Source organism: Melanotaenia boesemani, chromosome 6 (assembly GCF_017639745.1).
Source record: "Melanotaenia boesemani isolate fMelBoe1 chromosome 6, fMelBoe1.pri, whole genome shotgun sequence".
Taxonomy (NCBI): domain Eukaryota; kingdom Metazoa; phylum Chordata; class Actinopteri; order Atheriniformes; family Melanotaeniidae; genus Melanotaenia; species Melanotaenia boesemani.
In genome coordinates this window covers 13671930-13697205 of record NC_055687.1, presented here as the reverse complement: position 1 = coordinate 13697205, position 25276 = coordinate 13671930, and the positions used below count along the sequence as shown (strand labels likewise).

The 25276-nt window shown below is 36.7% G+C and overlaps 1 long non-coding RNA gene across 1 annotated transcript; it reads left to right on the top strand.

Moving 5' to 3' along the window:
* Positions 1-239: 239 nt before the first annotated feature.
* LOC121642092 lies at positions 240-23085 on the top strand. The gene is made up of 4 exons (XR_006010833.1): positions 240-367; positions 14325-14331; positions 20695-20702; positions 23074-23085. It is a non-coding gene; the product is annotated as an uncharacterized LOC121642092 (long non-coding RNA).
* Positions 23086-25276: the final 2191 nt, after the last annotated feature.

Here is a 25276-nt window from a genome sequence, read left to right as displayed (position 1 = left end):
TGCAGTTGATGGTATGTGACACGTCACTGTAAAGCAAAACAAATCTGTCACATGAGACAGATGTTAAAGTTCTCATATTATACATTTTTTCAACAATTTCATATGGGTATCAGAGATCCAACAACATTGTTTTCAAAGTGTATTACCCCAAATTCAGCCTTGGTCCTTAATTTCAGCCATTCCACATGTGGCTTTAGTGAGCTCTAATGAGAATGGACTATTTCTGTATCTGAACCAAGCGGCATCCTCCACTGGTAAAATTTGAAGCCTATGCGGAAATGCAAAAATTGCAGTTCACCCCTCATCCGCTATGGGCTGGCTCCAAAACAAAGTCAGTCCCCATAGACTCCTGTGTTAAAAAGCACATGTGGAGCAAGCAAGTTAGACCTCATACACAGGCTATGAGGACACATATGACTGTTGGAAAACATTTAGAAAGAGAACTTTGCATAATATGGTACCTTTAAAAAAATAAATAAAGTATGAAGTACAAATTCTCTGCGTTGGGACGGTCCAGAGCAACCACATCTCCAAAACATCTCCAAAACATAATGAATGTCAATGCGTTATCAAAACGAGTCATAAGCCCAGAGTTTAAAGGCTGGAAATTTACACAGCATTGCTTTAACTCAGAAAACATTTAGTTGAAGGTACAACAGGTCAGTCAAGCTAAAGACAGCAAATACAATCTTCCTCAATCTGTCTCTTGTGTTGTTTGTACACCAAAAGTACCATATTGAAACATGTTTTTGTTATACCTTGGTACAACCTACCCACTAATACAAATCATGTTTTGCTGGTAGCAGCATGTTTACCCTCCTTTGTGTCCTTTGGGCAACAGGTTATTCACAATCAGCAAATGCCTCCCAGAAGATAATTGTGATGCACTACACTGAATCCTACAGGCTGTTTTGGACCACAGTTTTTGATAATCACAACTTTTTAAGATAATTATACTAGCTAATTATTTCTGGGAAGACTGCAGATGTCAGCACTGCCCAATGAGACTGAGAGTAAGCTGCCAGTTGTCCTGCAGTCAAGTAAAATCAATCATTTTATTTTATTTTATTTTTTTATTTATTATTATTATTATTATTATTATTATTTGGTAGATGCTGTAATATCAGATTTTAGCAACAATACACATCGCTAAAGAAATTGTACACAAAAGATGTGATGGTTGAATTTGCAACTGTGTGAAAAGGTTTTAGGATGCATTTGTACTTGTATTTCTGTTTCCTGATCTGGACAAAAGCAGTTTTATTCTGATGGACTTAGTTGTTGACATTAGATTTTTTTTTTTTTTCATGACAAACCAACTAATACTAGGTTATATTAAATGGAGTCTTGTTTTACAAGGAGATCACAAAGAACATTTTAAATGTTAAAAAAAAAAAATCAAGATAGAGCCTGTAGGTCCTGTGTTACAGATATAAATGAAGATTACAGTATATGCTGCAAGGAAACAGCAGTTCCAGCACAGGTAACAGATTGCAATGATCAATGTAGTTCCAGTATATCAAATTACAAAGTAAGCTTGAAATGAAAGAAAATAAATAAATATTCCCTGTTGTGTGACTGTGATCTGACCTGCATACATATTTCAATCTAATTACAGCAAGATTGTTTAGAAGTGGACTGAGACTCATCTTTTCAAGGGGTTTCAGCCTGGTGCTTTGTTATGCATCAACCCTCAAATAGCATCATTCTCACTTTTACTAATAGTCTGCACAAACAAAGAAATTAAATCAGAGTTTATTTTAATTAAACTAAATTTTTAAATCAACACACCGCTAATACATACTGTGTTGTGTGGCAACCTGTCTGGAAGAATGTTCATGTAAGAGCACTTTAGTCCCTGTAGTGAAATACAAAGCAAATGAACCTCCAGGTTTTCATTTAATGATTAGTGTGCAACACTCAGTGGTCTTATAAGGTCATATACTGGAGATTTGTTTAGTTATTTAAAGCTTCATTGCAACATATACATACAAATTCTAATCTAATAAAGTTCATAGTGTCTATCATTTTGTAAAGCTTATTCAGTTCTTATGTTATCAGACACTTAGTTTTTCAATGAACATCAGCTGATATGCACACGTCACACACCATCCAGTGACGCCTCTGATGAAGAAGGAAGACTGTCGAAATATGTCAGGTAGGCTTATGCTAAAACTAAGTGTCTGATAACACAATAACTAAATCACATAAACATTATGTGTATGTACAGCTATTAAGCAGTGCAATATTGTGATCATGTAAATATCTTTGATGAAAACATTCATGTTAGTAGAATTTTTTAAATGTGTGAACCTTTAAATAGAAAAGAATATTGCCCCAGTGTTGCTTAGATTTACAGACTTGTCATGTGATGTTTCCTTTGGTGTGGCTGTTGCCCTTCTGAATTTGAACACCAATAATATGAGTAAAAATCTATTTAAAACTATTTTTAAAAAGTACTGTTTTTCCCTTAGACATGATAAAGGGGCTTGGTAGTAAAGGAGCATAATTGTTATTTGATTTCAAACTATTCACATCAGCAATAATATCACAAAGCAATAGTGACTGTTTGTAGTTAAAAAAATTAAATTGTTAAACCAAAAAAGCTCCAAGGGCCTTCTTGTCAGGATTTTTTTTATATAGTAACTCTATTCAGAAAGCATCAAACAAACATTTGAAAGTATGTGCCTCTTTTCACTCTTTCGAATTTTTCATTGAGCACTGGTTTATTTGATGAAATGGTTGGCCCATCCTTGTTACAGAACCATGCGCACAGTTGCATCTTGCATTTTGCCCTTGACCACAGTGCCTCTGTTGCTGGTGTCTTTCATGCTAAGAAAGGTAGGACATGTGAGGACTAGTTCCTGTCAGCATGTTAGGTGCAATAGTGATGAAATCTGCCAGAAGAGCAAGTCCCTTCAAACAGTAATTCTCTTTACTGTATAATAGAATGAAAAATCTTAAATACATTACGTATAATTACATAACTGATGTTAACTTTGCATGCATTTGGAGGTGCCTGCATATGCACAATCTATATTAAATTTTACTGTTGCAGAGAATGACATGATCTCAATGTCTCAAGTTCACTCCTCTTAGCTTCTCTGTTCTGTCAGTTTGCATTAAGCCTTGCGGCTTCTAGAGAAGCTTGTGACCATTAGACCTTGTAGTTTTTTTTTTTCATCTCTGAGATTTCACCTCTCTAGTTTTATTAGGTTTTCTTGCCATCCCTAAGCATTTGCTCTCTGAACCCAAAGTCCAAAAAGATCTCAGTCCCAAAGGAGTGGAGAGGGACTCAAGAGAAACCGAAGGGCAAGCTACAGAAATCAAAACCCCTTTTAAATCCAGAGACTGAAAATAAGGCCTTAAAGGTCATTTTTATTAGACTGTGAGGAGGCTGTGATGAATGGGAAGCACGGTAAACATTTTCACAAGGGAACGCTATTAATGGTAGAGCATGTGACACTGGGAAACAGACAAATGCAGGAGGTGTTGAGGAGAAAGATTTTTGTGTTGAAGGGTTTTTCTGCTTTTGAAGGTGCAGTGTCAGCTCACTTCATATGATTTCTGCTTACAGAGCTAGAAAGACTCGGTCAAACTTGGTAGGTTACAGCAAGGCAAAGATTCCCCTGGTTGCTAAGTGTCTGCCCTCAATGTCATTGATGCTTTTGGAAATTAAACAACTGAACTGTTTGCATCCCTGTAAATAACACTGTCCAGTCATAACTGAGGGGGGGGAATAGTTTCCTTTTACCCAAGGGCTTCTGAATTCCCACAAATTAAAACCACAAAGCTTCTATTTATGTAGAACCCTTCAATGTTCAATACAACAGATGACCCCACACATTTTGTGGCATATTAGAGAGCACACCCTCCAGTGCATTTAAAACATATTACATCTGCCTTCAGAGACAATGAATCCTCAGTGGAATATTTATTCAATCAGCTCTTACTCTGAGAGTAAGAGCTGATTTTCAGCCAGTGGGACTGAAAGTGGTGGCTTCAGGAATGGGACAAGCCTGATGCAGAATTTAGTAAGAGGAGTATATAACAATTTCCCAACTGGCTTGCTTCACCTATAAACAGGAAAGTGCAAATTCAATTACTTATTTGTGCATGTATCTAGGCTGAAGGCTAGGCTTTACAATCTAAATGGTAATCTGGAGCCTATTTATTTTTGCTGTGTACTCTAACTGTAGTCTTATATTGGTTTCTTGTGAGGAAGGTGCTCCTCCACCAACATATCTTCATTACCTCTTGGGACACTTGACGTAATGAGCATGTTTAATCCCCAGTAAAGCAGCATCCACTTTGTAAGGGGCATAAACAAAGACATCTGGAGATAAATAGAGACAATGCATGCAATGATTATGATTCTTTTCTAATTGTCAGTTTGATTCACAACATAATTCACAATGACTTACTGTTTGTGCCATCAGTCAGCCACTGTTTTTGGCTATGAAATAGTTTCAGTCTTCTAGTGGCCCATTTAAAATGCATACTTGCTACCTGATTGAACTGAATGACAGAATTCATGGGTGAATTTAAGACGGACAATCAGTTAAAGTGTTGTTTGCCCTAGATTCAGACACAATACCCTGAGACACTGTTTTGATTTCAAGATGAGCCTCACTACTACCTGTATCAGACTGTCTATAAAAGCGAAAGAAAACTACTATACCCTACCCTGCAATCTTCACTCGGCTGAAGTAAATTGCTTTCTTTTTGGCCAGCTCCCCTTTGTTATAATGTGACAAGGCTACTGATTAGATGAGAGGGAGATCAATAAACTGTCGAGCTGGTGGCTCAAAAGCAGCACAGAGGAATCAAGAGAGAGACTTTCTCCTCCCAACATTGACTGGAGATCACATTGAACCTCCAGTCTTCTGGGTTAACACCCCAATTTCAGCTGACACTTTAAGTTTAATATGACCAACCAGTTAGCTCTGAAGAATGATGTGGTTACTTCACTGTTATCTTAGACACTGTTTTGTCATCATTGTGTCTTATGTTATGTTATGAGAACTGATTATTTTCTGTTTATGATTGAACAATATTCACATCTCACCAGGAGGCTGTACTTAGGATTCACCAGTGATTTTCATGCTCCATACTTTTACCAGTTGTTCTTTACTTTGATATACTAGTGAATAAACACAATCTAGTTTAAGTCTTTAATTAAAATTTAATTATATGTATCAGGCATTATTCATTTATTACACTGATATGTCAACAAAACATTTACTGTTATTCAAACATTGCCATCTCAGCTGTTCAGGTGACTTTTGGTGTTCCCCATGGCTGATCCTTGGCCCCCTTCTGTTTTACATTTAGATACCAATTCTTGGCCAGCATATTCAAAACCATAGCATGCATTACCATTTTACTATAACCAAGCTCTCAATACATCTTAATATGTGTCAGACCTGTTCACCACACAGATTAGATAATGACCTTGTAACTAGGCCCAGATCCGAATTTGTGACAAAGGGAGATCAGACCTTTTCTAATAGAGAGTCTTTGCCCACTAATTTTGGACACACTAAATTTTTTAGTTATATTAATACACTACCGTTCAAAAGTTTGGGGTCACTTCCCTATTGAATCCCATCGCAAAGTGACCCCAAACTTTTGAACGGTAGTGTATGTACAATAAAATAAAGAAATAAATCATTTTGGGAATAAGAAAATGTAGAAGTAAAATAATACAGAAATTAATAAAAGCATAAGAATAAAAGAAGTAAGAAATTTAGAATAGCTTCAAATAAATAAACTAAAAATGACATGAAAAGTAAATGAATAGGAGTATTAATATAAAGTTAAATTAAAACAGTTGAAAATTACAATACAATTTATGTCACACTGTTTCTTAAAGTAAAAACATGTTTTAAATATTTTTATATAATTAATTGGCATATCAATTTTGGTATATCATATTTATATTTATGTATTTATTTTGATTTTGGAAGTTTTGGTCCTTCATACATACAATGTATCAAGGTAAAATTTGGATCCCGCAGTTTCCCTTTTTCTGCCATTCCCCACCACGTGACCTTCCCCACCCATTTACACATCTGTTCTCAATTCCTTTGAGCCTTGTCAGCATTTACATGAGCTTGTTTCCACCTGTCCTGTGCCAGATTGTCTTTGTTCCCATGCTTGTCATTGTGGTCCAGCCAATCTGCCAGTGACTTGTTCCTGCTTTTATTTCTGTATCCTGTGTGCACTGGCCATGTTTGTGCTTTTCAGCTATCCACCTCTGACCTTCCACTAGTGTTTTGGACTCAAATAACAGCAATGAACTGATAGATTATAGACAACTTATGTTAAAAGGGATTGAAAAAAAAATATGATCACAAACTGTTGGGGGTTTGCTTTTTTGTTTATCCAGTGCGAGCACTAAGTAGGCTGAGAAATGTGATCCCTTGATAGTTGTAGCATTCTCTCTGTCCCCCTATTGACCACCACTGCAGTCTGCCAGTCCAGTTATTATCCCAGACCTCCATGTGGCACTAAAAAGGCGTATCATCCAAGACAGCCTTACAATATCAAAAACATTCAGTCTCATTCACAAATGGCCCTCAACAGACTTTTTAACTACCTGGATTGTCATGGTGCAGGGATGACGAGGACCCAAATGCAGGGTTAAGAGGCAGGAGGTGCAGGAAATTGTCATGGTCTCACTAACATTAACAGTTTCTGCAATTTGGCTGCCGCAAGCAGTGTTGCTTTTGGCCTGGATGACGTGTTTGAATTCTTCATATTTTGAAGGGTATTGAAGAATTGTCTGCTCCTCCATGCTAACACAGGCTGCTCTCCAGTTTTTTCTCCATTTTTGTGATTGGTCAGATGCTGCTATCACCACCCCTTTTATGTGAGTGTGCACTGATCAAGATGGGAAACCGTGGGTTGGTTGGCTGTCACCATACAGTCTAGGTGTCACAGACGGTCGAGACACACTGCTTTATAGGCAAAACGGCAAAAATTGAGGAACATGAAGAGTTGTTATCACTAGATTGCTGTGAATAATATCCAGGGACACTTTATTTCACATTATAAACAATTTATTTATTTATTTATGGAAGATTAATTTTGAAAAAGATTTAGGATAATAGCGTTTTGTAATTCAAAACATAAGTTGGACTAGATCCGGACTGACGTGTCTTGTGGACTTAGAGGATCCCTGCCATATTGGCTCAATTAATGAGGTCTTCAAAGTCTTCCTTCCACCACTTGACGATATCCAAGTTTTAGCTTCTGCAACAAAAGATGCTTCAGCCCTTATGGCTATTTGATACCTGTCAATTGCTTTAGGTAACATCTGCAACAACCAGGTCCAATAGACCTCCTCCTTCATTTAGTCCACTTCCCTAACCCCCCGTGCTCACCAGCAGGTACTCCAACTGTCACCACTAGTATTCTGGCTACATTTCCTGGAAGTTGCATCCACTATGGAGGTTGTAAATATGGCCCATTTGGATTTCATGTTGCCAGTTTTGCCCAGAACATATTAAACATTCTTGTGGAGGTGTGTCTTGAAGACCTCATGGACAGGGTCCTTTGTCAGACACTCCCAGATTACCCTCACTACCCATTTGGGTTTTGCCAGGTCTGTCTGGCAGCATTCCCTTCCACAAGAGCCATTCTACTGCCAGGTGGTGATCAGTTGACAGCTCCACCACACTTCTCTCTTGAGTATTTAAGACAGGACTGATGAAATAATTACAAAACAAATCATTGACCTTTGGCTTTAAGTGGGCTGGTACCAACTACAGTTATGAATGAATGAATGAATGAATGAATGAATGAATGAATGAATGGTTTACTTTTGGTTACAGTCCGCAGTACAAAACTTGAATTATGTACATTCATCTGACAATATTTTTTAAACGTGCTTGCGCTAAATTTTTTTTCTCTAAAAATAAATAAATACAAATAAAACATAAAAAACTTTTTACAAGCTCTGTAACTGAAAGAGGAATAAGCTGAAGCCAAGACCTGTTTTTGTCTGTCCTGTACAACCCATATATAACACAGAATATCAGTAATACAAAGAGAAGTATTGTTATGATCAAGTATGGTGTTTGTTATAGACAATTCATGTGTCTCATACAAGTCCATCAACAGAACATAATTTCAGCCTATATTTGGAAGACATTTCTTCCCCATCACCTCCCTCCAGGTTATTCCATCCATCCATCCATCCATTCAGTCCTCCACAAAATCACCATGTTATCATAATGGAGGAGATTGAGCACCCCCATGCTCCAGACATCCTTGGGAGTAAAAGCGCTGGGTGAATGTGGAGATACTCACAAGCCCCCACCTGAGAGCTTTGATGTTGGAGTTCTCCCCCTGAACAAGAGGGTCACTTCTCTGCAGCCAGGAGATGAGGAAGGAAAGCTCTGACTGCAGGTTGTACCTATGAACCGAGCAATGTCTTAGAGTCCCCAGCCTTCTTGCAGTCCCTGGGTGGTGTCCTGAAGGTGCAGGACCTGGGGATTCAATTGTTCATCTGGGGGATTTCATTGTCCATGTGGGAAATAATGAAGTTAACAAACAAAATAATACCAACAGAAAAATAAAAGTATTTATTGTTTCATCCTACCACGTCATCTGCTGATGAAGATTGCATTTAGGTCTATTGTCAGCAGAGTACAAAGAAAGTAAATTTGAAATAATATATGAATTACCTTTGAAATTACTGAAAGAAAAACAAAAACAAATAAATAGACTGACAAAAGGAACCAAAAAGGAAAGTTGGCATTTCTGGGATTGTTATATATTGGATAGAACATACTGTAATATTATTTACTTTTATACACCCAAGTTAATGCTAAGGATATTTATTTTGAACTCCATCTAAGAGAACACATTCTAAGGTGGTACCAGTATATGACAGATTAATTCTGGTTTGTTTGGTTTTTTGTTTGTTTGTTTGTTTTTTGTCATAATTTTAAGCATTTTTTTTTTCTTTTTGTTGATCATATGCATAAACTCTGCTGACCCTGGTCATTATGTTCTGATATTTGTACTGAGACAAAATTCCCCTAGTAACGATCCACCTCAAGCCATCTGATCACATGGAACATTCTTTTCCCCCTTTTTTTTTTTTTTTTTTTTTTTTTGCTGTTTGGGCTGATGCTCATTGACATTGATGCTGATAGGATGAGGCAGTTGTCCTTTGATGTCCTCGACACAGTCATCAAAAAGTCATATTGTACATGAAAACCAATCATAAAGGCATAACAGGCAATAATAGTTGTTGTCTAAGCATAATTGTTTATAAAACAGAGAGGACTGAATGACAGGATATTTGTGCTTACTGTCTTTTAGAGACTATCCTTATCCATGAGGAGAGATGGCGCAGCAGGCTGCTGTTTGCCATCCAATTAGGATTATTCAGAGTTCAACAAGCATACACCTGAAAACAGTTTTTATGATAACGGCTGGGGTGGTGTGGGAGGGGAGAAGAATGAGGGAGTGGGTTAATGAATGTAGCAGTGTAGACATATCCCTTCAGGAAGAAACAGCCAATCACATCTAAGATTTGTTTATCAATTAATGAGTAGATGAGTCTTAGCAGTGCCTGCAGTGTAAGCTCTAAGTTTTTAAGAAGTAATCAGTCAGTAGTTCATTAAGTCTGAAGCATTGCAATGCCCTTTCACATAGCTGACACTCTTCAGTGCAGTGCTGTTAATGTCTAACAGCAGTTAAGCGGTTGAAGCGATAAAAGTAACTATAACTCTGTATAACTATATAATATTGTCCCTGTAGTTACAGTTACAGGAAGAGTTATATACAAAATGTTCCCCAGGGAAGTGTTGGGTATGCTCTGATAAGGTGTTACCCACCAGAGTCATTTCAGACTGAAATTAATGGCACCACATCATGTCAGTCTGCTAGTTGATAGAATATCTGGCCTCCTGCAGTTCCCTGCTGTTTTACCTAAAACAGTTTATTATATGAAAGTCTTTAAGTATGAGATTTGCACGTGAATCCTTAAAGATTTTTTGATGAAATTAGACCACAAGAGTGACTGCGCGTACATAATAGCTATCATTTAAATTACCCCCTTTTGAGACATGAGGAGTGGTTGATAGAAAGCCCAGGGGGCAGAAGAAAGAGCCATTTTACTTTGATCTTGACAAAAAAAAAATGACTGCCTCCCAAAAATGCCATCTTTTCTCAGCTTGACCCACTTGTTTGCTCTTATCTTCAGCAATGTTGAGGGGGACTGAAATGATATGCTACTGTAGGCAGAAATTGGTTCTCAACCATGTTTTCTATGCAACAGTGTGTTTAGCAGTAAATCAGGAAGTACATTTTGTAGATGCTTTTCCCCAAAGTGACTTCCTGCAAGTATATGCATTATTACCATGCATATAAGCAGACAGTGGGGAGCAAAGAAAATACCATAATGATAGATAGATAGATAGATAGATAGATAGATTGATAGATAGATAGATAGATAGATAGATAGATAGATAGATAGATAGATAGATTGATAGATAGATAGATAGATAGATAGATAGATAGATAGATAGATAGATAGATAGATAGATAGATTATTTATTTATTTATTTATTTATTTATTTATTTATTTATTCTTGCTCCTCCATTACAAACAATGCATGAGCTACAATTTATTCTATGAGCTATACAGGGTTTCTACAAAGTCATTCATATATGAAATAAGACTATGTTAAACTGTCATCATGTAAGGCTGCAGGATGTTCAGTGGTACATGACTACCAAGCCCTGCAGTGACACAAGTAGAGCCGGATCACTGAGCCGGACAAATACGGAGCTCTGGCAAGGTGACTTTTCATGTGTTCATGGCTCATGTGTAACCTGCTTTAAATCCTGTGTCTGAAAGGTTGCATTCAGATCAGATGGTAGACAGAGACCTTTACTTTAGTTAACAACTGCCATCTTTGTCACTGTCACTGTCCCAGCTGTGCTGTTTTTCACCAGCACTGTCTCTAATGCTGGTGGGCTTAATGACCCACAGCACACCCCTGTAAAATCCAAAGGACAGCATTATTAGTCTCTCTTAATAAAGTCAGATTGTTTTAATGAAATGTCAGAATGAATTTTTAAATATGATGTGTGTTCTTCAATTTTTCTGCCTGATGCAGATGTTCTTATCATCAGCAGCAGACATTAAGTTATGATCTCAAATAATTGATTTTGCAGTAAGTGTATACCTCAAAAAGATGTGGTGGTAGGGAACACAGACATCATTAAAAATATGTTAAAATTGAAAGGACATTTTTTCCACTTTTTTGTCACAATCAACGTCAAAGGTTTTTTATTCTTCAGTGGTAACTGAATTGTCTGAATTGTAAAGATTCTTACAATAACAAATTGTTGTATTAATTAAAGAAAAGGCCAAAAAATGTTTTGCTTGAGTTTTTCTCATACAGCAAGGAAGGAATCTTAGTGAACAAGGACTGTGCGAGTGAGATAAGGTGCTGAGTCTCTTTTGCCGTCTTATCAGTATCCTCTGCAGTCTTAGCAATGCCGCAGCTCCAGCGGGAATTGACAATAACAACTAAAATATTTTTTTTTTTACTCATGCGTTTCTGCTGATGGATTTGTGGGATCTTAACGTCTGAAAGCTGTCGCCAAGTCCCGGTATTAAACACTATCTAACCTCATTTAAGTAGAGAGAACTCCAGGAAACTGAAATAAATTCACTGAACTTTACAGGTGTTCCTGACATGGAGTCATAAGAAGGGCATTTTGCATTTACATATTTCTTTCCACTTTCTTTTGCACTATTTCCAGCAATTCATATGAAAGGGACAGTAACAGCTGGGACTGAAGAAGTTTGTCACAGTGGAGGATAAGGGGAAATTATTTGGACTGCATATGAGTGATAACGGACATATTTCTATAGTTAAACATTTTTCTGGATTTTAGTACAAAGTATGATTCATGCAAAAAATACTTCACTATGATAATATCTGGTATGGCTACAGAACAGTGAAAATTCTAAATTGGAAATATATTCAAGTAGTAATATTAGTATTTAATCCCAAACTGATCCAGCAGAATACTGTACTTAAAGTACACACAGTTACCATGTGTATTCCACACATCGTAGTTTATATGATCCTTATCAGCAGATAAAATTCATCCAGGTTCTGCACGGGTTGCAGTACTTTAACAAATAGTGATTAATTAACTAGTAAACTATATTTTGATGCTGTAACGGCCTGAAAGGAAGTTACTACAATAGAGTTATATTCATTTCATAGTGCCACATCTTTTAATACCAATGTTTTAAATTATTTACATAGAGAAAATTCCATGAAAATAAATTGTAATTTCACCCAGTTCTTCTAAATTATAACAAAAGATTTTCATTCAAGAGGAGCAGTCCTCATTATTCAAGGGATGGGAACAATCTTTTTACCTTTCCAAAAATTGTTACGTTCAGTTCTACAAAAGGTCCACAAAAGGAAATTTCTCTCACATGTCTGCATGTCATGGTTGACCAAACCACTGAGAAACAGAGCTCTTGGTTTGTTTGAAGTTGGAGGCAGAAGAAATGTACTCAGATGAAATTATTCCATTAATGTGGGTAGCAACAATGTACACTACTAAGCCCACTGCTGATTCACCACAACCAGGTTCAACTCCAGCTTGTGCACTTGAAAGAAAAAAAATCCAATATTCCATCCATAATGATAAAAAAAGATTGTTTTGCATTTGTTTTCTTTTCAGAATTTCTCCCTCAAATCATGGGAAACCCTTAAAGATCTGTGGCTGGAAGAATAAAAACATTTGCTATTGACCATAACTGTTCCCTTGTGATGTTTAATGTCTGAAGGCTCTCTGTTTTATTTTCCACTACAAAAAACATGCACAACAATCTGTGAATAAATGGAGGGGGAAAAAAGAAAGAAATATTAAACTTTAAAAATTGAATGCATAGATCTTACAGCACTTTTTCATCCCTTTCTGCTCAGCTTCAGCTCTCCCTGCAATGAAGGCTTTGATTCACATTCAATCCAATAACCAAAGCAACAGTAGAAGTACAGGCAGCTGGTACTTGTTAGGGACTATATGGCAAAGTCTACATTTAGGTTCCCATGAAATGGAAAAGTGTTTTCTTGGAAGACCATAGGGATACAGCCCCACTCCTGAAAAGCCCACTCTGCTCTTATTAGTCAGCTGCATTGGCCTGAGCACAAATCAGCATACAAGTTGCAAGGTTAAAATTCAAGAACTGTAAAAATGTTGAAACAAAATACACATACTTCATACTTGTTCTAAGTGCAAAATTGAGTCATTGAAATTTTTCTTTGGTTTTCCAAGTAATAACATTAAAATTACCATGAAAACAAGAAGTCATCCTTTGGGTCTCATACTGCTGTATATGTGATTTATAATGTTAGACATATAAAATTTAGTGTAGTCAGGAAAAGGCATATCTTTTACATGCATTCAAGACAGTAAAACAAAGCACTTGAATAAATGTACTTATATTCCAGCTTTCACTTTTTCTTTGAAAACGAGCTTCAACAAAATGATCTTAATCGTATTACAGATCTGATTCTCATCAGTTTTTTCAGGAAACTTTTTTTTCTAAATAGACAAAACAAATGCCTCTGAAGTTCCCTTGCATAAGCCAAACTCTCACAAAGCATCAGAAATGATTAATTTCAGCTGCACAGACAATATGGTGGCTCAGGCTTCCCTCACTCTGCTTACAAGGCTTCTTTGTGTCCTTTGTGTGACATCCAGAGCAGGACAGAGGGGGCTGCAGAGGGGTGACTAATGTATCCAGGTGGGTCATATCTTGCTGGCTGTATAATAAGCAGAATGGGATCAAATTTTGAAAGTGGAAACAGATCAAGAACAGAATCCTACTCCTTGTCAAACTAAAGTAGTGACCTTGACAAGACTCTAAGCTCAGCTTTGGGTATTTTGCCAAGGGTTGCTTCAAGGTTATTTATCTTAAGCCTGTCTCTTGTCTCTGCCAGTTACTGTGAAGTCAAATGTAGTGATGGTAAAAACCAGGACAAAGTTCAGTCATTATAACTAAAATAAATGGAGGCAAACTATTAGAGAGCTTGCAATTCCCATTGTGCAATGCCTTGTTTGTTTCTGACCTAAATGACCAAAGTGCCATCTTTTTTAAAGAAAATTAACTGTGAAAAACAAAAATAACCAGGCAGAAAAGAAGAGAGACAGCATGAGAGTGAAATGAGGCATCGAAATGTCCCTCCGAACACAGCAGTGGATCCAACCAGTCAAGCCGCAGTCATATAAGCATGGTATCATTCGGCTGTGCAACATTTCACAAACAGCTGCACAGTGCCATCTAGAGTTGCTTAAAGCAACTGAAGAAAACAGGGGAGGGGAGCTTAAATAAGTCTCATGCAGGTGTCAACCACATTTCTGCAGGTGTATCAGATGTTGTGAGCTGATATCTGTTTCCAGCACAAACATGCAACGCACTAAGATGCTCTCCAGGTGAAAAGAAGGCAACATGTCACTGTGATTGCCAATTCTGTTCTCCCCACATAACTAATCCCTCACTGATCCTATTTAGGGGGGTAGAGAACTGATGCAACTATAACTGGAGAGAGAATGTCTGTTGCAAGGTAGACCTAGCCTGTTAAGAAGTGCAAAAAATCGAAGGGTTCAGAGTAGCATGAAATGTGTTGAGGTTTTATAGCTGTCAAAAAAAAAGTGAAATTTGAAAATGGCTGTTGTTGAGTAGCAAGGCCTTGTCCTTTTCTATTTTAATCCCCAGTGCTCAACTGTCCCCAGTAACAGAGTGACATCTTTAGCACTGCAGGTATAAACCCCCAGACAGATGCTGTCATCAATTTTCCTGACCGGTGATTACACATAGTCCATGTCCTGCAAACCCTTGTCACAAAAGTCAAACCTCATTGTTCCTGTGTTTTCTGCTAGTTAAATTTTTACCAGTTCACTTATATTCACAGATATAAAGACATGTACAATAGCTTCTGCATCGAGAGGTCTGAGACATAGCAGAAAACACAGTCTCAATGCCGAGTTAAGCACTATTTAAAAAAAATGTTGTATTTGCCTCTAAAGTTTATGTTAAAGTTACTCTACAACCGATTTGACAAGTTAAAGTTTTTGTCCTGCTGTGACTGCTGCATTATTCAGGAATATTTAATCCCTGTGGGGAAAAAAAATGAGTTTACAAATAGATAAATTAATAAACTTTCCTGGCATCCAGATATTAAAGTAACTTTACTGCAAAAATACACAGAAACGTTCTTAAATTTAAAGTTTACTGAAAAGATGTCTAAAGCAGTAATGAAGAATTTTGTTTGGTAAGACCACATGTTCAGAAAACACTTATTAATATGCAGACATTGCAGACATTTTGTTTATATTAAAACTAGTGAGACAGGTGGAGGAGCAGAAATGGCTGAAGGAAAGCTGAAGGCATTGATTTGCTTCTCAAATGGTTGTTAGAATGGTGCTGTGTTTGATTGGAGGGTGGGGTGGGTGTGGTGAGGAGAAGAGAGGGGCAGCATATTCTAGAGGAAAAAATGGGGACAAAAGTCTGGAGTAGGCCCCAGTCTGAATTAATTGCCAACACCTCAAGCAAATATAGCCTCAGTTTTGCCACTCAATGATTACAGGGGTCACTGGAGCTCTTCCAGCTCTTGTCCTCATTCTCAACCAAAGCAAATAGTTTTCCTTCAGGGCTTACTATGACTTTTCCCAATGTCACTGTTAAAATATTCCAAATTTGGATCCTTTCAGGACTTTTACATTTGTACTGCAGTTTCAACATGTACAGTACATGTTTGTATTTATATATGAACCAGTATATGGATTGTAGCAGCATTTGGTACAGATACAGCACAGATACCCACAGTGAAAAATGGTGAATTTTAATAACTTTTGATAACTTTAGCGATTACTTGAAACCTGCCTCTAGCTCTTGCACCATCAGCCAACCTGCTGTCACCCCCAATTTATTAAATACTGACATTGACCAGGAGCTGTTTGAATTAGACTTTTAACTTGCAGGATACCTCTTAGCATTGCTTTTTTTCAGTAGGCATGTTACCCATTGCACTGTCTTGTCATGGCAAATGTCTAAAAGCACAGTTGCAGCAATAAAACACAGATAAAACAACAATAGATAGAACCAGAATGTTTTTCTAACCTTAACCAAGTACCAATATTGTAAAGTCAATAAATGATTAAAAAAAAAATGACAAAAACATCTGTCTAGGTGGTTTTCCTATGTAAATTAACATGTGCTCAATTATGTAAGGATGCAGTAGAAGACCTGGCAAGATGCAGCACTTCGTAACGTCAATGTTTCAGCATCTTCTTCATAGATTGGCATACAGTGTAATAGGGTTCTCATTGGCCCTCACCACCTCACACGACAATTCAATATGCAGTGTAGTAAGCCCAGTCTGCCTTTAAACTGCCTTACTGGTGACATTTTGTCATCAGGCTATGAGAAGGATGCCAAATAGCCAGAGAAACCCAAGCTTTTTGACAGAGGCAGCTACAGGAGCATCAACTTAGGCTCAAATTACACACATACACAAACTGTGACATGTGATGATCCCTCTGGACATTATGGACATCTATATAATAAACCAATAAAACAGTTTCATTGTAAGTTGTGTTTGAAAGCTTATATTTACCAGAGAGAAACCAAAAATAAACCATCGAAGGATGATTTCAACAAACATCATACCATTATGTAAGACTGACTCACTGACTCTTGCTCCAGCTCTCAACGCCACTATTATCACTAACAACAGATTAAAACGTATTACTTCATCCTTTTTTGTAAAGGAATGAATTTTTAAATCAAACTTATGCACAGACTGTGCAGTACACGGACTTTTATGTAAGTATCATGAATGAATATGGTGCTAAACACCTTGGATTTCCACTTGCATGAATGTGCCATGACTCATATGCAGTTAAGTATGCTGAGAAATATAGGGAGAGAAAATAACCTAATTCTAGACTGCAATTGTCAATCCTGTCTGGTCAAAGAAAGAGAGACTAAAAATACTAAATAAGGCATTGAGTAAATTTATTCTATTTAATAACTGGATAATCATTGTATTAATAATGGCTGTTAAAGAGGGAGAGGTCAGGGCTGTTAAATTAGCTGAGACAGCGCAAAAAATGAGAGTAGAATCACTATAACTCCCACCATGTGATATTATTATGCTTAATGTTACCCCAGAGGTTGATCTGAAGCAAAACAATTTGTGAATGTATTTATTGAATTATTATTGTTGTTCTAAAAGTCAGTTTGTTATCCTTGGAATTTACATTTATGTGCATATACTGTTCTATTTTTTTCTTTTTTTAATTATCATTCTGTTTTATATCTTAGTTCCTTGTTGTATTTTATTGTTAAAGTTTGTGTCTCCACTAAACAAAATTTATTGAGATTAGCAGTTATTTATAATGTTCTGTGTATCATGAAGTACACTAACCTGTACTAAATATCCAGGGATTCAGTCACTACTTGCTGTCCTGAAATGCACGTTTGGTATTTATTTATAATCAATTTTGTGAAACTTCACACTGATTGCAATCATTAAATGTGATATTCAGGTGCTCTTTTAGCTCTAATGTTAGCTTTTTGGCTGTTGTTCCAGAGCTTTCCGTCTTTGTGTGATTAAATCAGAATTTTGATGAAACACAGTGTGAAGGATTCATTGGATGTTCATGATTTGACATGATTGGTCTGTGTAATAGTCAGATAGCACAGCTTCATATTAAGATGTAACTGCCCTGACAGATGACCTGCATAATGTCATGTACCTTGTCGGCAACGTCTCTGAGACAAATACAAAATGACCAAACTGGTCCACGTTGTGTAGATCAGAAGGGAGCATTTTCCTAGTCTGTCAATTTTTACATACAAGAGTCAAAACAGAGAGAAACTTGGATAAGCCATATGTATCAAATTTAAGTATTTACATGAAAATCACTTTAATGAGGATTGTTTTGTTTGCTTGTTTGTTTGTTTCTAAATCATTAAGCTTTTAACTTGTATTTTTTGAGAAGGTTGAAAATAGTTTAACTGCTGAGGAAACATGAAGCTGACTGCACGCAGTGTCGCCTTTTCTCAAGAGCAGACTGTGTACCTGCTTGGTATTGTAATTTATACTATATGTTGCCTTTTCATCAGGTATAATACTGAAGATCATCTGCAGCATGCTCCAGGCACTTTCTTAAGGGAGTACCATTGTTCTTGGTCTCCTATACCACTATCTTAGCATGCAGGCAGCATATTGAGCCTGCATATCCTCCATACTGAAACTTACCCTCAAAGTACAGACTCACAGATTTCTTGACAAGCAGTATTTTATTGTTTAAAAATATTAATGGAATTTTTATTTTACTTCATTAATCCCAAGCTGGGAAATCCTTTCTCTGCATTTAACTCATTCTAGTTGTGACGAGCAGTGGCCTGCCAGATTCCAGCACCCGGGGAGCAGTTAGGGGGTTGAGGGCCTTGCTGAAGGGCCCACAGTGGTTTGCAACCCAAGTTCTCCTAACCCAAGCCCACCTCTGTAACCATTAGGCTATCACTCCCCTAAATTGAACTGAATGGAATTGAGTGGAACTTTATTGACACCTTGGAGAGGCAGGCTATACATAAAATTTTGTGATGATGGAAAGGTTTTTGTAGATTTTGGTTAAATTATTTGAACTTTCTTTCTGCAGAAAGTCTCGTTCTGATAAATATTTCTTTTCAAAACAGTCCAAATACATCACAAATATTGATCATACTCACACAGACACGCACACACACATACACACACAAACTCCTACATTATTCAAAACAAGCTTGAAGAATTAATCTATCCATCTCTACCTGTGGTGCAGTTCATGCTAGTAGAAAAGTTGATAATCAACGGAAAAGCTAAACTCTGCCATCATCTAGCATCATGGTAACTAGCTTTGAACCTGGGGAGTCTATGATAACTAACCTGTGCTATGATGGCAATGACACCTTTCAAACCAATCATGTGACCAAACATCAAATTCCTCCCAAACCTAAAGACTCAAAATTTGAATAAGTAATATATTGCACTAAGGCTCCCAAAGTAGTTTACATTGAATCCATTTCTCACTCTGATGATGTGTATTACCCAAAACCACATGGAAAAAATTAATAGGATGAAGCAGGATTTAAATCACCTACTTTTCAGTTCTTGGATCACCAGCTCTGCTACTGCAACACCAGATGTGGAAGCTGGTTAAATCTGTTATTAATAGGTGGTTTAATTGCTGGTGGAGTATTGCATTTATATAGAATATTATCCCCATTCTTTATAAGGCATTAGGGTGGAATGTGTTGGTTTCTTAATTAAAAAAAAAAAAAAACCTTTCACAATTAAAAAAAAATGCATTGTGTTGAAAATTTAACTTTGGCAGTCCGAATTGAATTTTCAGTTAAAAACTAGCAAGACTTAAAAAAAAGCAAATAACAATAAAACTTGCTAAATGTATTGACTATGATTGGGCTTTATTATGAACAGGCTGACTCCTTACACACTGGCATAGTGGAAATATTTTCTTTGAAAGAGATAACTTGTTCTTGTTGGCTATGTATTTTACTGAGTGGTGGGAATCTGGCTTATATTCACTCTGAAATAAAGCTGTGGACTAACACATGTTTTTAACTAACAGTTATATTTAGACAAAAAGGAAAAACAACAGAAAAATATACTTTTATACGACACTGCAAAATGTAACATTGGTTGTATAGAACACATCTAGGGGGTATTATTTAATTTTAATCTAGTTGTTATTAATACTAGTCTTAAATGTGTTATATGAACTTTGGAGGGCAAAATGTTGAATACATTTATATATTTAAAAATTAGAGATAATTGAAACCTTGCACTTTTACTTTCTTTTGGCATACTAGTGATTCAAATTACACCATACTTTTTGAAAAGTACTTTTTTGATTAATAATTTAAATGATACAAAATGTTTGGATTGATTTCATAAAGGTGTCGTGTCCATTTTTTATAGTTATCCAAACTAAAACAATTTTCTCTAGTTTAGTTTTCTTAATTAAAGAAAAATGAGAAAAAAAATATATCATCTTATGTCGCCCTTGTTGATCTTTACCTCCAAAGCTCCTGGTGTGAGGAAACCAGTTCTCAGCTAAACAGACAGGAAAACATGTTTTGGTCTCCATATTGACCTCATATCAGCAATAGCCTACCTTTCACCATAGTTTCAGTGTATAGACAACATGTTCTGCTCTCCAGTTACTGGTTATCTCTGTGTTTAAAACCAGTTATCAAGGCAGCTGCACTCTCACGTTAGTTTTAATAGAAACCCCGCCCACACAAAGTTCCTGCTGCATGAACAATTTTGAAACCATTAATTATTTTAAGTAAGGTGAACTTGAAATCATCATGCGTGTTAAAAATTAAACCTGCATCTCTTCTAATTTATGTGAAATGCATCAAAGTTCCTTCTGCAACCTCAGCAATCACAGCAAAATCAAACTGATCAAATTTGTAAACATTTGACAAACTAAAGCCATTTTCTTAATTGTAGTCAATCACTTAATTTACCAAAAGTTTTTTTTTTTTTTTTTTTTGCATACATTTTTTATGTAGAGCAAAATAGTTGCATTTGACCATGTGTTTGACTTAAATTATTAATGCAGACAGAAGTGTAAAGAAGAAACATTAAAGGCAGTCATTGGCACTCATTGTTCAAGGTCTTGTTTAGGAAATGTGGAGGAGGGAGACAGGGAGAACTCTCTCCTTGATATCCAGATGTTTCCTCAGGAGCTTATCATGTTGCCTTTGGCACAACAACAAAGAGACGAAGTTCATTGAATCATAAAATCTCCTCTTCTTGAGCACGCTAACTTTAGTAACTGTTGCATTATGAGCAGAAAATAAAGTAGACAGTACAGGTTAAAATTCTAGACATTCATTTAAAAATGTATACATGCATTGATCAGCCACAACATTTAAATAATTAAGATAATACTGCTTAGGTCCCACCAAAGATGCCAAAATACCTCTTGAGCATGGACAGAGGACCTCTCAGTAACATCTGGGACAATAACAGCTGATCCTTTAAATCCTTTGTGTTGTGACTTGTGGGCTCCATGTCTCAGGCTTTAACAGTTTCAACCCGATGGTTGATCAGAATGGGACCTGGGGAGTTTGGTGGGTCAGTGCCTTATTAATGCCATTCATTGTATTTCTCCACGTGATCTTGGTCAGGTTTTGTTGAGTGGCATCGGTGAATGTCAGTTCCATAGGAAAGGTGAGGTTTTCTGTTGTTTTTTTGTTTGTTTGTTTGTTTGTTTGCTTTTTATCTCCCAAGCTTCATTTTTTATTTTTTATGGTTGTTTTTGTAACTAATCCAGGACTTGACATTCCTCATATGCTTATCTCGTTCAGAAGTCAAACTTACTTTTCTTAAATGAAAGTTGGGGCTAGTTTAGAAAATGGTACATAAAGTTTATTTAGTTATTCAGCGACTTATGAGGAATTAATCAAGAGCTAATGATTCATTAATAACTAAGATTTGCATTAGCTAATGATTACTATGTAGTCAGTAAATAATAAAATGACTGGAAACCTAATCTATGACTAATCGCTAATTAATCATTAAATAGGTAATGACTAATTAATGATTCCTTAATGATGAGTATCTTACCTCTTTTCCAGTGAGTGGTTCAGATTAACTAGCTGGATAAAAGAACCAAATCTATCATAACTTTTCTTTGTCATTTTAATTTTTTGTCATTTGTACTGCTTTTCTTTGTTCCTCTGTTTTTTCAGTTCAATCAAATTTATGTGGTTAAAAAAAAAAAAATGAGACCAGATTTTGCCAGTTGTTCACGCAATGTGTTTGAAACTGAAAAACCCATAGCATGACAATAAGAGTCATATTGGTCCACAAATTGTTATACTCTGTAAGACATTGGTGGACAGACTCAGCACACATCATCATGCACAGCTAGTGGTTTCATTGTTTCAAGCTGTGGGAAAATCAATCATTTATATAAAGAAGACCAGGTTTTTTGAAACATCACCGCTAACTTTGTATCTGTAAATTATTTCTATGTGAAAGCGGACTAATGGTCTCAACTTAAGTTGTGCTCCTCAGAACATGTGTCAACACCTAACACCTTCCACTGAGGCTGGTTAAAATTATGTTCTTAATTTACATAAGAAAATTAAAAACTATACACTGTAAAATGTGTCAACTTTCTAAGAATCACACAAGCAACCAAGACAAATACAAGTTTTTATTTTTTTTGTTTGTCTTTTTTTTTGGGGGGGGGGGGGGTTCAGAAAAAAGAACTAAGTACACCATCTGGTTCCTGTGTTTTGCAATCTGTGATCCTCATGCAACAGTAGCTTCAATGGTTCTTTCTTTGTAGGGACATATGCATCAATGGATGTCGGCATGGTCTATGTTCTCTAAATATTTCTTTGATGAGAGTACAGCACAAATTTACAGAACAACCCTTAAATAAAAAGATAAATAAATTAATTTGCACACAGAAAATGTGTAGATTAACCATGTCAGAACAATATGATCCATGTGCATTTTTCTCAGCAAACAATCAATATTATATGGCCCCCATAAAGTGTCAACAAACATGAAACATACATGCTCAAATATAATGCATGTCTGTGTAAATCAAAGCAGCAGCTCACATCAGATAACTTGTGTTCTTGTGTGCAGGTGAGCTTGTGGGCTGACACAATGAAGGTAAGAAGACGCCAAGGCACATGATCTCTTTTAACTCTGCAGCTACCTACTTATAAATATAGCATCAATAGAGAGCCTGTCTGGTGTTTTGGGTGAGAAGAATGAAGCAACTCCACCTGAGGACTCAGTGATCTTCGATGAATGGAGTGTCATTCAGGGAATAAGCAGAGGAGGGAGGATCTGATGCCAAATGCTGCAGCTGCTTGTGAAGGCCGTTCCCCTCAACCTCACTCTCTGAAGCTTAGCCTTCCTTTGCACCCTTTTGCACAGCTCCATCCTTTCACAAGCTCCTTCGCTTCTTTAGAAAAATGTTTAACCCCCCCTTGCAAAGACGACTCAATGAATGTTCTGCTACAATTATATCCAATTATTGTTCATATATATATATATATATATATATATATATATATATATATATATATATATATATATATATATATATATATATATATATATATATATATATATATACATATATATTCAGAGAAACTGAATATATATATATATATTCAGTTTATCTGAAATCCAACTATAAACAATGACAAATACAGCCTTTTTTCTACATGACTCAGGTTTCAGTTCCCTTTGAGTTGAAAGGCATTTTATTTCATGTCTAAAAGCAGACTCAAGTTTCTGCTTCCCATTGCCTGCCCCAACCAAATGAAACTGTCAGAAATACAAAAAGAATTCACTGAGAGTATCTTTTTATATTGTTCACTCCTTAAGTGCTGAGCAATGGCTCAAAAATACAAAAGATGTCTTTTCCAGGGAAGAAAACGATTTTTTGCCACCAGTGACCTTTAGCAAAATAATAATAATAATAATAATAATAATAATAATAATAATAATAAAATAACAGTTTAACTCACATCATATGATGCAAATGTATGAGAAAAATCAATGTTAAAAAAAGAAAATCATGCATTATCATGCCAGCTACTTTCAGGAGAAAAGCTGCTGGAATCTAACTTCAGTGCTCCTGAGAGAATAAGCTTTGACTGTGCACAGGTGGACCTATCAATCTAGTGTCTGTTTACACGGCTGCCAGATGTTAGTCGGCTTGGCCAAACTTCAATTTTTTTCTGAATTGTCTGTTACTGATCTACCCCCAACATATATTTAAAATTCTGCTTTATTTGCTTAAAAGAAAACCAAATATGAGAGAAAACACTATGTTTTTGGCTTTTATTTTTATTTTTTTGTTTATTTTTATTACTTATTATGTTATGTTTAGACTTGTCTTGTCCAGCCTCATGGCAGCAGAATGATGCCACGGGGAGTTTAGTTGATGTAACAGAAATAAAGCTTTATGGATTTTTGGGTCTCCTTGATACTCAAGTGTTGTTCTTAAATTTGGTTATTGCTACATCCCATGTGCTTGCTGAACCTGCCAAGGGGAAACAAAGGAAGAGGGCAAATGAGGAGAAGAAAGAGTAAAAAGAAGAAAAAGGAGTGAAAGGCACAATAGATGGAAAGCAACAACTACAATCAAAACAGGGAAACTAGACAACCAGCTGCTACACCTGTAAAGAAATTTAACAGAAAACATCTTACAGACCCTGTAAGAAAACAAAGTAGACAATCATCTGGAGCACCTATAAGAAGACAAACTGAGAAAAAACATTATTAACACAAAGAAGACCAGCAACAAGTAAATGAAAACATAACTGCGGTTTTTGGTGATTAAACCTGTAGGACAATGTCATTACTATAACAACATGCTCGTTAGTGAGTGTGAGTGAGAGTGCAAACTATAAGGAATGAATTGTGTTCAGAGATGAGAATGCAAATGTGTCTCCCTCTGAGGATCAGAAGCAGACAAAGAGTGCAAAAACTGCTACCCCGGAGACAGAAACCCAGCCTGCCCACCTCAGGGATGCCCACGTACCCACCCAGAAGACAGTAAAGGAAGGCACAAGCCAGAGCCCCGACGGCAATGGAGCACAGGCCCCAGGACCAAGGAAAACAGCTACTGGCCCTGCCATGTGTTACGGCCGTCAGCCTTTCCAGTCTGTAAGACTGATTGACTAAAAGGCTGCAGCTGGTCCTGATGGTGATTAACTGCGGATCTCAACTGGGATCCACCCTCCCCATGCCAGGATTTGTCTACTCGTGCCCCAGTTTTGGAATGGCTGACCAATCCCAGGAGAGGAGCTCCTACAAGCCTGCACCGGCGACCACAATCAGGGCGACTGTGGACAGTTGGACACAGTTTGTGATTTTGGACTTGTGTGGTGGCCAACACCCAGCCCAATGCCCCATCCCAGGACCAAGATGACCCAAACCCATCACAGCCCAACCTTGTTCATAATATAACTAAAATCTCTAATTTAACTAATAAAAATGCATAATAAGTGGTTGGCTTGTTAAATCATTAAAGTGTGCATGGTTAACCTGAGTTGGCCAAATTTCTCAACCAAACTATCTGTACTAAAACCTCTCTAACTTTGCTCTGCTTCACATTATCCTGGTTGGCCTTGGCAGGGGTTTATTTGTGGTTTACAGCT